We start from the raw sequence: 15,800 nt of genomic DNA, 5'->3' as shown, positions 1-15,800 counted from the left end.
AGCTTCGCTGATGTCTTTCAGCGGAGTGTTTGCAGGCCTTAGTTGCAAGATCATTACTGCTGCACGAATTGGGACACCCGGAAACCTTAAAGGATGCCAGTGAGAGATATGCTCAATGTCAGGTGGCTTCGGGAAGTAGTAGATTTTTTTTGGCAAAATTGTTTGGCTTTTATTTCAGTGGAATTTTTTTGTTTGCCTTGTGGTAGTGTTACCGCTTCGTATGCGAGGGGTACCGGCTTCGATGCCAAAGTACCCACCGGTTATCGATGGGAACAAGGTTTTCCCCTGCCTGGTGCTCGCCTCTTTGGGGTGAAATGCTTGGGAATGGAATAATAGGTCGCAAATAGTTGCTCCGATGGGTCATTGATTTTTTCCTTTTTCCGACAACAATAAGTCCACCTTCCTCAACGCTGAATGTCAGGTGGCTTCCGGTAGGAGTAGATTTTTCTTCTGGCAAAATTGTTTGGTTTTTGTTTCAGTGGAATTATTTTTGCCTTGTGGTAGAGGTACCGCCTCGCATTCGGGAGGTACCGGGTTCGAAGCCCCGGTATCTACCGGTTAACAATGGGCACAACGTTTCTCCCGGCCTGGTGCTCGGCTCTTTGTGGTAAAATGCTTAGGTAAGGGGTCTTAGGTCACAAATACTTGCACCCATGGGTGAGTGATTTGTTCCGTCATCGGACAACAATAAGCCCGACTTGCGCGGCAAACGACTATTATGTGGAGCATTTTCTCAGTTTTGGTCGTCAGCCCGAACTTTGCATGTCGAAGGGTTATGTTCAAAACTCCGCCACTCGAAAGAAGAGTGAGCAGAGCCTCTTCCAACCGCACTCTGCTGAGAGAGCCGGGCGATAGGCCGTAGAACGCTTGTACCCATTTTTACCGGTTTGTGCCCGGAGGTGGGTTTCCAACTGACCACCTCCCGCCCTCGAGACGGGCACCCAAACTACTCAGCCACGACTTTTTTTTAATTTTTTTGCTTTCATTTTTGTTCGTATTTGATTGCGCGCCTTAGAAAAAATTTATGTGTTGCCATACACCTTATAATAAGGGGAAAGATTAAACATTCCACCGCTAACTCTTTGGGTTGAAAAGAATATGGTGGAATATTTACAAAGGGAAAGGATCTCTGCGTTGTACTACGCTATTGGTACAGACTTTCCTAGAAAACTCTCAAGTTCATGGAAGAGTTTAACAGTTATAACTAATTTATTATAAAAATACGAAATACGAAGCTTGTGGTTACCACTCGTATCACAGTCTGTGCCAGCTGCTATTCAAAAGAAAACCTTGTTTGCAACGCCGTACGCACGATGAGTGAAGGAGCACTTCCATCACCAGGATTGCCTAGGTCACTAGAAAAGATGACGTCCTTAGCAGTGCACCTTCCCTCCATCGGAAGAGCGACCATTGATGGTTGCTATCCAGTAAAAAACTAGTATTTGTCTTCGACGGCGCCTTCGGAAAAGCCTGCCTCCTGATAATTTTGAGTAAGCATCAGCTTCTTGAGGTCTTCGTGCCATCTGTCGAGGTCGACAGTAAACAGGTGGAACTGGCACTGTGGCACACAACAGGGCAGGACGACTACGATCGGCTGTGGCACCTATCCTACCCGGACAAGGAAAACATTGCCTTGAGCTTCAGCGTCGCCTCGCTGAGGAAAATCTTCTAAAGGTGGGCCCCCGAGGTGCGCCACTTCTGCTCCAGCATGTTCATCACCCCAGTGGGGAACTAAGAATCCGCAATGGTCCACGCACAGTTCGGGAGCTGGCCAAGATGAAACAGAAGCTCGTGGCGCCCAAGGAAGGGTGGACCATGTCGAAGGTCCCCGGACACGGATATCATCCTCACGTACTTCAGGATCGATTCGCTCGGGAACATCCCAGAGAACTGGACATCCGAAGTGTGTCGCATCGACCCCAACGAGCCCGTAGTCGTGATGGGGAGCGAGAAGCAACTCCGTAATGAGCACTACACACTGTGGGAGCCGGCCAAAATTAAGAAGTCCGTGGAGTCCGAGTAAGGGCACACCATGGCTGAGATCAACATCTTCTGATACCTGGAGTGCTCCGCCCAGAGAAGGAATGGCACTACACTTCCACTTCCTCTACTTCTCCTGCATATCTTCTTTCTTCTTCTACACCAAACCCCCGCGTCAATGTAGCGTTTTAAGATTATTTATAACGGTATAATAGCATCCATGTTACCGTATATTAGCTCAATGTTTTCTTTTATTGGTGACACTTATGTCACATGAATAATGATTTGTGACTCATTGATGATACAGCACTCTTTATACCAGGACTTAGAACTGTTATCAGGTCGTTGACAGTTGATGTTATTGCTGCTGACGTCCCGAGGGAACCATGTTCCGGCGATACATTTTGCAGACTCTTCCGGCGCCAACGTTGCCTACTAGTGTCTTCGCATTATGAAATGGGCCTCTGCGCGTACACAGCAGGAGGCCGAAAACGTGAATTCCTTTACGCAGTTTGGACTCACCGGTGAACACAATATATTAATATTCGGCGAAAAGAAGTGAGAGTATGATCCTTTTAAGTATTTGGTGGTTACATCGAGGATTGTGCAAATATTTTCCGACGGCATGGGAAATTTGCATTTTTAGCCTAAAGAATTGTCAAGGTTCTCGACGGAATCAACCTTTTTTAGGGATTAATGACAAGTGCGACACTTGAGTTCTGCAGAACAAAAAACAACACATGCGCTTCATCATTGACCTGATGTCGAGGCTGACATCCACCACTTGCTATGGGACTGCCCAGCACTCAAACCAACACGGTTCCGGCACCTGAGCATAGCTGGCCTTTCAGCAACCAATCCTGCCTCATACGTCACTTGGACGCAGGGACCTCATCATCGCTCACTTCTGGACTTCATAAAATCAGCCAACCTTTTTCCATTCATTTAATGATTGATTCATCCTTCATCTCATAATCTACTGATTCCGTGACGCAATACATATCGACAAAAAAAATTAACAGCTGCCAGACCCCCCTTAGCGATAACGATGCTGGTTGACTTTGCTCAATCCCATTCGGAATGGGGACGAGCTTACAAGATTAAGTGTGCACAGCGATGTTAGTCACTTCATTCTGCACATGTCGGATTATCGAAAAATAGCCGTGTCTGAGTGTCCTTGCCTTGAAGTCCAGCTTCGCTGACATCTTTGAGCGGAGTGTTAGCAGGAAGTAAAGTTTTTGGTTGGGATGTTGATGGGTGACTGGATGGTGGAGCAAGCCAGTAAGTTGGTGGAGCAACTTGGTAAACCACCGGAGAACTTTATACAAAAGAATAAGAGGTACAAGAGTTATATTCACAAAGGAAAACTAGCCGCGGTCGGCCGCGCCGACCGCTACACAGAGCGACAAGGGACTCCGCGTCCCCGCAGTCGAGCTTGCGCCTCTTGCCCCAGCTCCAAAGCAACCACTAGCTACTCCCAGCCGACCGCTAAACAGAGCGACAAGGGACTCCACGTCCCCGCAGTCGAGCTTGCGCCTCTTGCCCCAGCTCCAAAGCAACCACTAGCTACTCCCAGCCGACCGCTAAACAGAGCGACAAGGGACTCCGCGTCCCCGCAGTCGAGCTTGCGCCTCTTGCCCCAGCTCCAAAGCAACCACTAGCTACTCCCAGCCGACCGCTAAACAGAGCGACAAGGGACTCCGCGTCCCCGCAGTCGAGCTTGCGCCTCTTGCCCCAGCTCCAAAGCAACCACTAGCTACTCCCAGCCGACCGCTAAACAGAGCGACAAGGGATTCCGCGTCCCCGCAGTCGAGCTGGCGCCTCTTGCCCCAGCTCCAAAGCAACCACTAGCTACTCCCAGCGCTCACCAGCGCGAGCGTCCTAACGCAAGGAGGAACCCGGGGCCCGTCCCGCGTTCCAGAGATCAGTCAAGAGCGCGCCCCTTTCCACACGTAAGAACATAAAAATACAGTAACCTTAGCTCTTTCCCGCGTATGTGGGCCACTCGTCGCAGCCTGTCCGACCGTTTCGCTTACTGACAGTTGTGCACTAGCAAGCTACACGTTATGCAGCGGGACGAAAGCCAGACCCCTCTCACGGGATTTATGGCCCCCGCCCGTTCTCACTCGGGCGACGGGACCGCGGGGTGCCGCGTTAATGAGGTCCGGCTGGAGGGAAGCGGAGGGTCTCTCCCATCTCCCGTAACAAAGGGACACGTGTGGCGGGGGTCCGAACGAAGAGCCTGCGCTCTTGAACTAATGGTCTCCTTCTAGGAAGTAAGGGTTTGAAAACAGACCAGACGGGCAGTTCGCACCACGGCACCCCGCCGAGGCATTCCTTCCCAGTCAAGGACGCCAAAAATACAAACGGCAACGCGCCGGACCTGACACAGGACTTAGTTGCAAGATCTTTGTTAGCTGCATCGATATGGTTACCCGGAGACCTTCAAGGATGCCAGTGTGAGATATGCTCAATGTCAGGCGGCTTCCGGTAGGAGTAGACTTTTCTTTTGGAAAAATTGTTTGGTTTTTGTTTCAGTGGAATTATTTTTGCCATGTGGTAGAGTTACCGCCTCGCATTCGGGAGGTACTGGGTTCCACGCCCCGGTACCTACGGGTATTAATGGGTACAAGGTTTTCCCCGGCCTGGTGCTCGGCTCTTTGTGGTAAAATGATTGGGAAAGGGGTCATAGGTCACAAATAGTTGCACCGATGGGTTAGTGATTCGTTCCGTCATCAGACAACAATAAGTCCGCCTAGCGCGGCAAAAGACTATTATGTGGAGCATTTTTTTTCTGTTCCAGTTTTTCTCGTCAGCCCGACCTTTGCAGCTCGAAGGGTTATGTTCAAAACTCCACCACTCGAAGAGGCGCACAGCAGGGTGAGCAGAGCGTCTTCCAAGCGCACACCGCTGGGAGAGCCGGGCGCCAGGCCGAAGAACGCTTGTACCCATTTTTACCTGTGGGTGTCCGGCTGCTGGTTTCGAACTGACCACCTCCACAGCCGAGACGGGCGCCCAAACCACTCAACCACGACTTTTTTTTTCTAATTGTTTTGCTTTTATTTCTTTTCGTATTTGATTCCATACCTTCTAAAAAATTTATATGTTGAAAAACACCTTATATACAGGGGAAAGATTGAAAATTCCACCGCTAACACTTTGGGTGGAACATAATATGGAGGAATATTTACAAAAGGAAAGGATCACTGTATCTTACAACGCTATTGACACAGACATACAAAGAAACCTGCCATTTTCATGAATGAGTTTAACAGTTATACCTAATTTATTGTGAAAATACGAAATACAAAATTTGTGATTAGCACACGGGTCACACAGTCAGTGCGAGCTGCAATTAAAAAAAAAACAACCTTGTTTTGCAACGCAGTACGCATGATGGGTCAAGGAGCACTTCCATCACCAAGATTGCCTAGGTCACTAGAAAAGATTAAGCCCTTCAGGCAATGCATCTCGGCCCCATCGGAAGAGCGACCACAGATTACTGCTATCCGGAAAAAACTTTCAATTGTCGGCGACGGCGCCTTCGGAAAAGCGTGCCTCCTGATAGTTTTCAGTAAGCATCAGCTTCCCGAGATCTTCGCGCCTGCTGTCTTTGAAAACGACTTCCCCGAAATCGAGGTCGACGGTAAACAGATGGAACTGGCACTGTAGCACACAGCAGGGCGCTCAAAGACGGAGCCCGGCAAAGGCCGTTTGCGCCGCCTTCGCTGCATGCTTTCGTCAGTATTTCGCGCTAGCCCTCAGAGAGACAAACTGGCTGGTCTCTCTCTTTAACGTGATGGCATTAAATTCCTCGTTCTTTAGAAAACCCGGCGTTGTCGGCGTTGTAAGCGAAAAATCACGGGGTCTGGAAAGCGATAGTTGGTAGGTGACAGTGACTTTGGTAAGAGGCAGGTGACTAATTGGTCAACATGTTTTTGTGACGTCACGAGATCACATGACATGGCAGGAGCTGCCAACTTGGACGTTTTTTTTAAATGGGAGGATTAGATTGGAACCTATCCCTCCGTGACCCTCGGATCCCAAGTAAGGCCCTCTACTGCTCCTATAGGCCACGCTTTTTTTTCTTTATTGCCTGACTTTTGCAAGACAAAACAAATACACACAAGACATTGATATTATAATCCTGCCAGGGGCTGGCTTTTCTAAAATTCTTCAAGATCCATCAAAGGTTCTACCTTTTGCAACCACTCAGGATTATCATCGTCAAACTTCACAATCTCGATAAACCAATGGAGAGCCTCGCGGAAAAAAATTCGTGCAGGACAAGCATCAGGATCGCAGTGATATCCTGGTATGCGTGAAAGCCATATTGCTGTTACAGGGAGTAACAGTATATGAATGTATGTATGTATGTGAAGGTACTGGCAGTAGGGTAAACTGATCCAAGTCCCTGGGACTCTGGCATGGTAGATGGCTAAGTGCTCCTGATAATTTTGCAAACGTGTCCTGGGTGACGACTCCGCCAAAGTACCTTGGCGTGCCACTGGAATGCTATCGTGATAGCGAGACATATTGGAAAGCATGCACAGATGACAGCTGGAAAGGGCAGATAAGTAGAAAGGAACTGGTTTATCAATTTTTGCAAGAGCCATAGTGTGCAACCTCTTCTTCATTTCTAGGCTGTGGTATGTAATGCAAGTTTCACACTGTGCAAGATTGAGTGTGCAGAAGCTGCATAGGATATTCGCGGTTTTTGTGTGGTCTTCAAAATGGGAAGGATGCAGCCGCACGAATTTATTCAGAAGTGTCAAGGATGGAGGCGTGGGCTCAGGGCATCTTTTTTTGCGACAGATTGTCAGCAGATTTCTGTTCCTGCGTGACGTTCATGATCCATTTTTGTTCATTGTCTGCCAAATTAGGCTTGGACGTGCACTGCCAGATTTTGTTGGGCCAACCGAATGTTACACGGGAGGTATTTTTGGTTACTTTAGAGAAGTTGTTCAAAGTGTGGGATTTCTTTCTGCAAGATTTTGAAAAGAATATTTATCAACTGTGAAAAAGAAAAAGTTGTACAAAGATTTGTACAAGGATTTGTGCGACGCTGTTCTTCTGGAGCCCACCTATAGGGCCATATACATGGGAGGCCCTGGCAGGAATGTACTGAAGAGGGTAAAGAGAATGAAAGTGCCGGCAGCGGCTAAATCTTTCTTTTTTAAGTTGCATACTGGAACTTTGCCAGTAACAGTGTTTTTGCAACAAAAAGGGTTATTTCTTCCGTGAGGGGCACATTGCTTAATTTGTAAACAGCCAGAAACGATAGATCATGTATTTCTTCACTGTTGGGAAGGAGTTTATTTTTGGGACGTACTTCAAAGAACCATAAAGAAAGATTTACCTATTAATACTTACGGAATACGGTACTTACCCACGCAAAATAAGGAGGGGGCTCTATATGATTCAATCATGCTCCTATAGGCCACGCAGGCATGTTCATACTGCTGGGTTAAAGTGAGGCTTCGTATATCCATGTCGGGCGGTCTTTCATGTAATGTGGTAGCTTGCGACTGTACAATGACGAGCATGTTGTAGATACAGGAGTGGAGGCAAGCTTAACATTTTGGAGCCGTTCAGGGAGCAGTAACGATGCGATTTTTGAGCAGATTTCGAGAATTGAAGGGAGAATTTTGGTGAAATCTAGTTATTTTTGGCAACAGGTTTCTTAAGCCGCCCGCCTTTGATAATTGCAGTTTTCTATTCCTGACACACAGAATCGCCAATATGATTCCTTTTTATGCAACATTAAATGTTTATCCGACTAAGCATACATCCCTGAGAAAGAAAGAAAATGGCGAAAACATGTCGATTTGTATAAAATAACACATGCTGACCAAAGGAACACTTACGAATAAACTAGCAGCAAACGGACTGCTTGCTGGTGCACTTCATAACTGAACACCAAGTGCGACCTAAAGCGTCTACCTATTTTGACTTGATAGATTCAAACGTAGGGTCTACCACTTTGATGTCCTCAAGCAGTGTCACTAGAAAGGAGTTTACATCAATAAGAAGCACGTTTCTGCTGTCTATCCTTTGCATATTTTTTTTTATCCTATGCCTCTGCTGACAAACCTCCGAAGCGCTGGTCAGTGTGCCATCAGAAAGGACAGAGGCACTCATGAGTAGCCTTAATTTTCATCCTTCACCTTCTTTACTTCACTTTTCTAGTGATTGGTACCCTTGAAAAACCACCCCATAACGCTTCACGATAAATGTATGTTTTTATCTAAAGTAAGCCTGACATGGTTGTCATTGACAAAAGTATCGGAGTACCTCTTGTTCTCCCAGCCAAAGCATTAGGACAACTTGTGTGTTTGGTTTTCGCTACCGGACAAGTTCCCTAGCGGCTCTCGGTACTTCACGATATCTGCTTCGCTTGCTGCTCTCGCTTCTCTCTCTCCACTGGCAATTCAAAAGGCTGCAAGAAACTGCTATGTCACATGCATTGAGCATTCTTTCGCAATTTCCTCCAATCGCTTGTGGCCCATATTGAGCTAACTTGCGACAAAATATTTATTATGCACCGTGCTCTCGTAAGTGCAAGATGTGTTAAACCTCCGCCCCCGGTGCTGTGGCATTATTCCCGTGTTCAGTTAAATTTGATATCAAAACACTGCGGCATCCGTTTGGAGCAGTTTTGGAGCAATATTCTCTTCTGAGTCGGATGGAGCAGGGAAAGCAGTTTGGAGCAGAATGGAGAACATTGTGCAGTGATCCCTCCCTTGTAGGTAATAGAGGCTTTGCAAATGAAAGAATAAGTTAATAAGCGAGTATCTGCAGGTGGAACAGTTGACGGGTATCGCGTCGTAACATTAAGGCGGAGCTTAAGTACCTCCTTTGTTTGTTTGTGTGTGTGTGTGTGTGTGTGTTTGTGTGGTTACCGCATCGCAGCGCTAACTTCAAATTGTTTAACTGCTGAAGGCTGACACTGTGTTCGGACCCTGGCGTGCGGCTGGCTGCTTTACCATGCAGGAATAGAAAAAGAGAGGACCAAGGAGCACTGCACTCCTACAAAAACTTTTGCACATGAAAGGGATTCGCCTAAATATGCAATAGGGTGCAAATCATCGCGTTGACTCCCTTGCCGCTAAATAGATACGACGCATGAATAATTCAAAATTCAGTCATTCTAAGCACGGAAAGAGAACAATTGCTAAAGCATGCCGAGTGAGAATATACGCAGTGTGAGCATGCCGAATAAGTGAGGTCCGCTTGAAGCTATAACTGAGATAAAGACGCACGCACAGGCACACAGCGAAGGGTACTTTCGCTACAAAAAAAAGGCAAGCAATCGCAGATAACGAAGAACAACAGAATTCTAATGTTTCCTCAAGTGAGGCGTAAATCAAATCTCACTGCTATTGCGCGCCTTGGAGGTTGAAAAAGAGCGCTAAACACGTCCAGTAATACGTGTTGCGTGCTGTGCCCTACTTAAGAGCTACGGCGGGGACTTGGCGGCCATGAATATTTACCTTCATGTATACAGTGCTTGTAACTTAGCCTTGGAAGCGATAACCAGCGCCACTGTGAGCATGACGACGGATGTGGCACATCCTGCCAGCACGTGCATCGGGAACGCAGTCGGAGTAAGGAGCAGGTAGCTGGCTTGCATGCCCTCTTGTATTTACCTGTGTCTTCAGTGCTGTCAGGTGTGGTGACCTAACGATAAACTCCAAATAGTCACCGTTACTAAGATTTACAGTGGCTGCTAGCTGAATCTTGTCAGTTGACTCTAATTTTGTCTCTTTTCTCATAAAACACCTAGAGTGAGGTCAGCTACTGTCTTCCTCTTTGCCTATGGATAGGCAAGATTGCACGCTTGAGGGATGTGGATTGCCACAGGGTTACGTCACACTCCAGTTTGCAAAGGGTCACAGTTTCCTGTTCAGTCTCAACCAGAGGGCCAGTAGAAAAGTTTTCATGAATCTTCGCTCTGCAGACGAGGAAGGCTGCTTGTCATACCCGTAAAACTGATGCGCGCATTACATGTAACTACATTTTCAAACATATTGACCTGCATTGAAAACTTTATGACTTTCGGGAATACGAGAACCTATGGAGACTATATACTCATAAGCGTATGGCGCGCTTCTGTAACGGTAGTTTTAATTCCAGCCACCCAAGTATTTCGCCAAGTGCAGCATCCAAAGCGAGTAGCTGGTTTAGGTTTCTGGCGATAAATTAAAAATATGTTTGCACTGCACATGACGACACTCAGTGCTTTCTTATTTTCTAATCAGCGTATCTTCACTGTGGGCTCTTGATCTGTCCAGAAAGAGCTGTTCGCATGATGCGTATTAACGTAAGTAAACTATGTTTTTGAATCTACACGAAACAACCGTTGGAGCGCTCAATGCCGTTAGCATTGAGCTGGGTCACTCAAGAGACCTCTTTAATACAGTTCTTCAAGCGCCTCTGTCCAATGCATCGACAATTGCTCACTGAATTGTCCCTGCGACATAAGACCGAATGAAATAGAAATCGGTTTGTTTGTTGTTTGCTTGTTTGTTTTGGAGTATTTATGCACCCCGTAAACAAAATTAATATTTATCCCTTTTACTTGGCATCGTCGGAATAAAAGAGCGACGCTCGAGAATCGCTGAGGGTTGCCGGGACGAGCGTTGCTTCTCCGAAAGAAGTCGCTTCCTGAAAGCATTGGACCAGAGTGTGAAGATGCCCTAACTTACAAGCGTTCGCCATCAAGGCCCTGCATGCATATCTCACTTCACATGTTCCCCTCGTCTCACTCCTTTCTTCGTAACTTAAAAAAAGAAACACTATTACATAAGGAACCAACTTTTGTGTTCGCAATCGTATTATTCTTCCGCTCGTATCTCTCAGATCCTGGCATAAAAATTTGAGTAAGATGCAAAATTTGCGGCTGAGCATGTTCCACCTTGAAAATAAGTCCAATACGTGTACAGCTTGTCCGGACGCTTACTGTCACTTAATTTATTTAGTTTCATAATTCGAACAAAGAGGAGGCCAGTCCTTCGTATAGAGGTGCCCCTGCAAGGTGTAACATAACAACTGTGCCTAATAAGGCAGGAAACAAGCAATCCTCGAACATATAATTCAAAAATAACTCGCAGCTGTCAGTATCACCTTTCCTCTCGCGGTCTTCATCATCATCGCGAGTATAGCGGAGTGATCCGAGTTCAATCACAGGCCCAGCCTAATTCTGCGCCCCATGTCTTAACATTTCATCCAACAAACGCTCAATATGCTTAGGTATCTCTACCGTTGCCATACCACATCGCTATCTCTTAAACGCGATACATCAATGAAATGCGGCAATCACAAAAGCAAAGCTATAAGCAAGAAAAACAAAAAACAAAAATGGTATAGTGTGGTATATGGCCAAATGCTGACTAGGGGCTTTTCTGCGATTTCGGTTTCGGGTCCCACGTGATATATATATATATTGTAAGGGAGTGTTTATTCAGTCGACCCAGATGGATTCAGCTGCTCAGGATGCACTCGCAGCAGAGCTTCAGGCGTAGTGAACCACGAAGACAGCGACCAACTTCTTCGTCCTCGGATGCGCCAGCATGCGCATGCGATGCAGGCCAGCGGCGGTTGTGGCGACGAATGCAGCGACCTAATCGCGATTAGGTGGCAGGCTCGTGCGCCTCCGGCCTGCCGAATGTAGAATCATGTCTCAAGGATTTGGGCTGTCGCGCCTCTCTTCGCCCGAGGACGGCGGGCGCGGAGACGTCAAACGCGCGGCTGACTTGATGCTCTATCCGCCGGCGCCCACGGCCGCTTTTCAGGTCCCGCTGGCAGCGGCGGTGCACGTGCATGACACTAGTGCCCTCGAGAGCCCTAGTTTGGAGAGCAAGCTTTTACTGAATGTCATCCTCAGTCCTTACTATTATTGACGGGGTTTGCAGGCACCACCGCAACTGCGGACTAACAATTGCCCGGCCAGTTAATCACACTGCTCACTCTTCCCTTTCCTCAAAGCCAACCTGACACCCCTTTCCAAAAATGACATTTCAGGCAATGCAAGACAATACTGATGGGTGCAAAATACAATCAACAGGTTAGCATATCGACGGCAACCGACCAATTATAATGACTACAGGCAGTAGAGTACCAGGTTTCTTAATTTCCCATCTTGCTATGCAGATGAGAGCGTCTATAAAATATGTATCAGCGCATTTCGGGCACCTCTTTTGGAAGTGTCTCCAAAATGGTATTCTGGGTGACATTAAATCTCTAACGTGCTCTGCAACCACAGTAATGGACAACCTCTTCCTATCGACGGCTTGCATATGTGCTTGAAACCTTTACTCCACTCCTTTCACTGCTGCAAACTGTTTCAAATGTTAGAATTTTTTTGTTGTTAAGATTTCGCAAGCGCTCGCATGGCGTATACGCGTTTGCCAACTTCTATGGGTTGAAAAAAGCTTGGTTGGTTTGTGGGGTTTAACGGCCTAAAGCAACTCAGGCTATGAGAGACACCATAATGAAGGACTCGGAAAATTTCGACCACCTGCGGTTCTTTAATGTGCACTGACATCGCACAGCACACGGGCGCCTTGCTTTTCGCCTCCATCGAAAAGCGGCCGCCGGGATCGAATCCCGGCCTCGGCGGCCGCTTTTCGATGGAGCCGTAAAGCAAGGCGCCCGTGTGCTGTGCGATGTCAGCGCATGTTAAAGAACCCCAGGTGGTCGAAGTTTCCAGAGTCCTCCACTACGGCGTCTCTCAAAGCCTGAGTTGCTTTGGGACGTTAAACCTCACGAACCAACCAAGCTTTTTCAACCCGTAGAAGTTGGTCAACGCGTATACACCATGAGAGCGCTTGCGAAACCTTAACAACAACAACAACCACAACAAAAATTCTGAAAAGCGTCGAAAAAATAATTCGGCGTACATTTGTGCGCACGTGCTTGCGTTAACAGTAAAACATCTATTCTCCTTTTGCCATTTAAAGACGATTATAAAGACGATTCCGTTGCAGTCGCGACCATATTCAATGAAATCCCGGTTCTTTGACCTTCTATCGTATTCTTCCGTCCTTATCTGTTTTCCGCACCCGGCTTCCTCCCGTTCGTCACTCATCGAGGGAAACAAAGATATACCAGAAGAGGGGGAGAAAGAAAGGCACGTGCGTCTAGCGGCGGGACGCCTCCGAAGAACTTTGTCGTCTCCGCCGCGTGGAGCTGCTCGAACAAAAGGCGGCGTTTGAGTCACCCTGGGGGTGCCAGCGCGCGCATGACGCAATAGCCCACTCATGACACGCTTCGGCGGGGCGTTGATTCCGACAGAACCGCTTTCCCCAGGTGGTTCACTCCGCCGCGGAGCGCGCGCCAGGCCGGCGTCACGCAGGCCTCCTCAGCCCAGCTACTACATGCTGTCTCTGCAAGTGCCGAGCGAGGTACATCCCCGTGGCCGGAGCAGCTGGAGCTGCTTGTCTCCTCGATAACGTGCAGCCAACCGAAGCCGAAAGGGGAAGCGTGCGAAACACTAACAAGAATAAAATCACTTCGCTGACGAGGTGGCCACTACAAAAGTATGCCGCCCCGTTACATCGCAGGAGTAAGGTCGACCGTCAATTCGCTGGTCTATTCGAGCTTTTTATGTTTATGCACATGTGTAATTCATGGGATGGGCATGGAGGAAAACTGAACAAAAAGACAGAATTTTGAATCGTGCCCATCAACTGTTAAGACGAGGTTTGTTTTCTATGACGGAAGACCTTCGATATTTTTTTTGCTGATTGCTGCCAATGCCCGTAATGCGCTTGTTTCTCGGCTCAGTTACCATTTTGTTAGACACTTCGACGCCAAACGGAAAAAACTAATTGAAGTGCCTTTCACCGAAACTTATATTGTTTTGTTACGGTATCAAATTAGAATGAACCCTTCGTTGTGCACATAAAGAAACACAAGAGAGCACCGCTGTTATTCATATGGATGTAGTTAAAAAAAGTGTTCCATGCAACAAGTTCTGCCCCTGAATGACTAGTATGTGTGTAAATGCGTGACATTTTTCAAGACGTCGGCAAATTACGAGCGCAGCACGCGTTTGGCAAACACCCATGGCGCCGGCACTTGTCTCACCCAGTGAGTAGCTTGCAACATTGAGGCCTACAGACAGCGTGTTCAAGGGCCGATACACGAAAGTTTTTGGCCGTAAGGTTTCTTGGTAATCGGGCTTCCCCCCTTGGTAACTACTGTGTTGCTGGCTGCTGCGACTTGCCCTAGCACGGGTACCGGCCAACCTCACTACGCCAGCTACATTATCACCGACATTAAGTTTGAAGTTCGAAAAGTGCTCTGCGTGCGTCCCCATGGACGTCGTACTGGGGTACTTCAGAGAAATAGCACTCTCGCAGATCCTGTTTCCCATCAACATAAACTTTTACATGCAAGTTCTTCGTATTCGCGATTCACCGAAGACCGTACACAATGTGCAGCGCTCTGAAAAGAAGTTAGACCAACCTGCCGTCCTGGTGCACATGCTTGCCCTGGACTGGGCCAGAACCTCCCACGGTGGTTTGTGTTGCAAAGGTCTCTTTTATGAGGATCAAAGAGTCGTTATTTTTACTTCGAAATAGGCAAACTAAAAAAATAATCTATAAGACAAACGAGGCGACATTACTATTGTTCACGCACGTGCTATGGATAACAAATGAAACGCGTACAGAGAACTGTAGCCCCAGCGAAAAAAAAACAAAAAAAACCCCGCACATTTGTTTCGAAGAGGACATAGAGGAAAGGTTGATTAACATATCTAAAGCACTCACTTCTGGCCTTCGAGGTGACATTGACATGTGTTAAGTTTCCCCAGGCTGTCTCCTCAATATTCTGTTCGTGTTTTAGTTGTCTTGTTCGCTATTCATTTGTTGCTAGAGGCAGTACCTGAAGAAGGAGGAGTGAGGGACAACTTCCCCTCGCAACCGAGTTTATCTTTTTCTCCGCCGAGCAATTCTCTTAGCAGTGGGTGTAGCATGCTGGACTTCGACTAGTTAACCTCCATGCCTTTCTGAAAGATTATTTGTTTATTTCAAACCGACAGAGTTCAGATAATTTGTCATTGCCGGCGTTCTAAACGAAAGGTCACGAGCGGGAGTCTGGCAGGTGATGTGGCCAGGCACTGGCCGGTCGTCCAGTTTCGTGTCGACACGACTACACAACATGGCAGGAGCTGCAAGTTCGGGTAGCTCCTTTGGGATAGCAGTTGAACAACACTGAAACCCTTGCATCCCGAGCCAGAAGCGCTACTCCTATATAGGCACGCCGGCCCTGGCTAAAACGCGGCTTTATACCTATGTGTGGTGGTCTCTTACATAGTGCGGTAGCTTACAACTATTTCTTGACGAGTACGTGAGAAATAATAGAGGCACAAATTAAAGGGTGAGCGATTAAGCGAGTAGCAAAGTTCATGCACGTGAAGGAGCATCTGCAAGGAGAGCCGGCGACAGGAGCTATTAACTTTGTCGCGTCATATGCCATTAAAGATAAAGCCACCTCCCACCCCCCCCTCCAATTTTTTATGTACCTGAACCTCGAAGCAACTTGGCATGCAAGAAATTTCGTCGGGCTTGTCACAAAAACATCCTGGCTATGTGTCTGCTTTCGTTGTTAGCAACACTGTTCCTATGAGGGCGTAGAAGGTTCTTGAGTGAGAAACTCAATACGGACTTGTCATTCAGAAAATCGAAGCAGAATATGTCCTATTTCTCTGCTATTACCAGTCTTTTCCAGTTTACCCACCACAGTGGCAAAATTATGTACTCAATTTTATTTAATTGCTGATTGTGTTAAAATCGTGCTGAAATAAATTTCTG

Source organism: Amblyomma maculatum, chromosome 7 (assembly GCF_055883805.1).
Source record: "Amblyomma maculatum isolate TAMU_Amacu chromosome 7, ASM5588380v1, whole genome shotgun sequence".
NCBI classification, from domain to species: Eukaryota; Metazoa; Arthropoda; class Arachnida; order Ixodida; family Ixodidae; genus Amblyomma; species Amblyomma maculatum.
Note: the sequence above shows the minus strand (reverse complement) of the source record.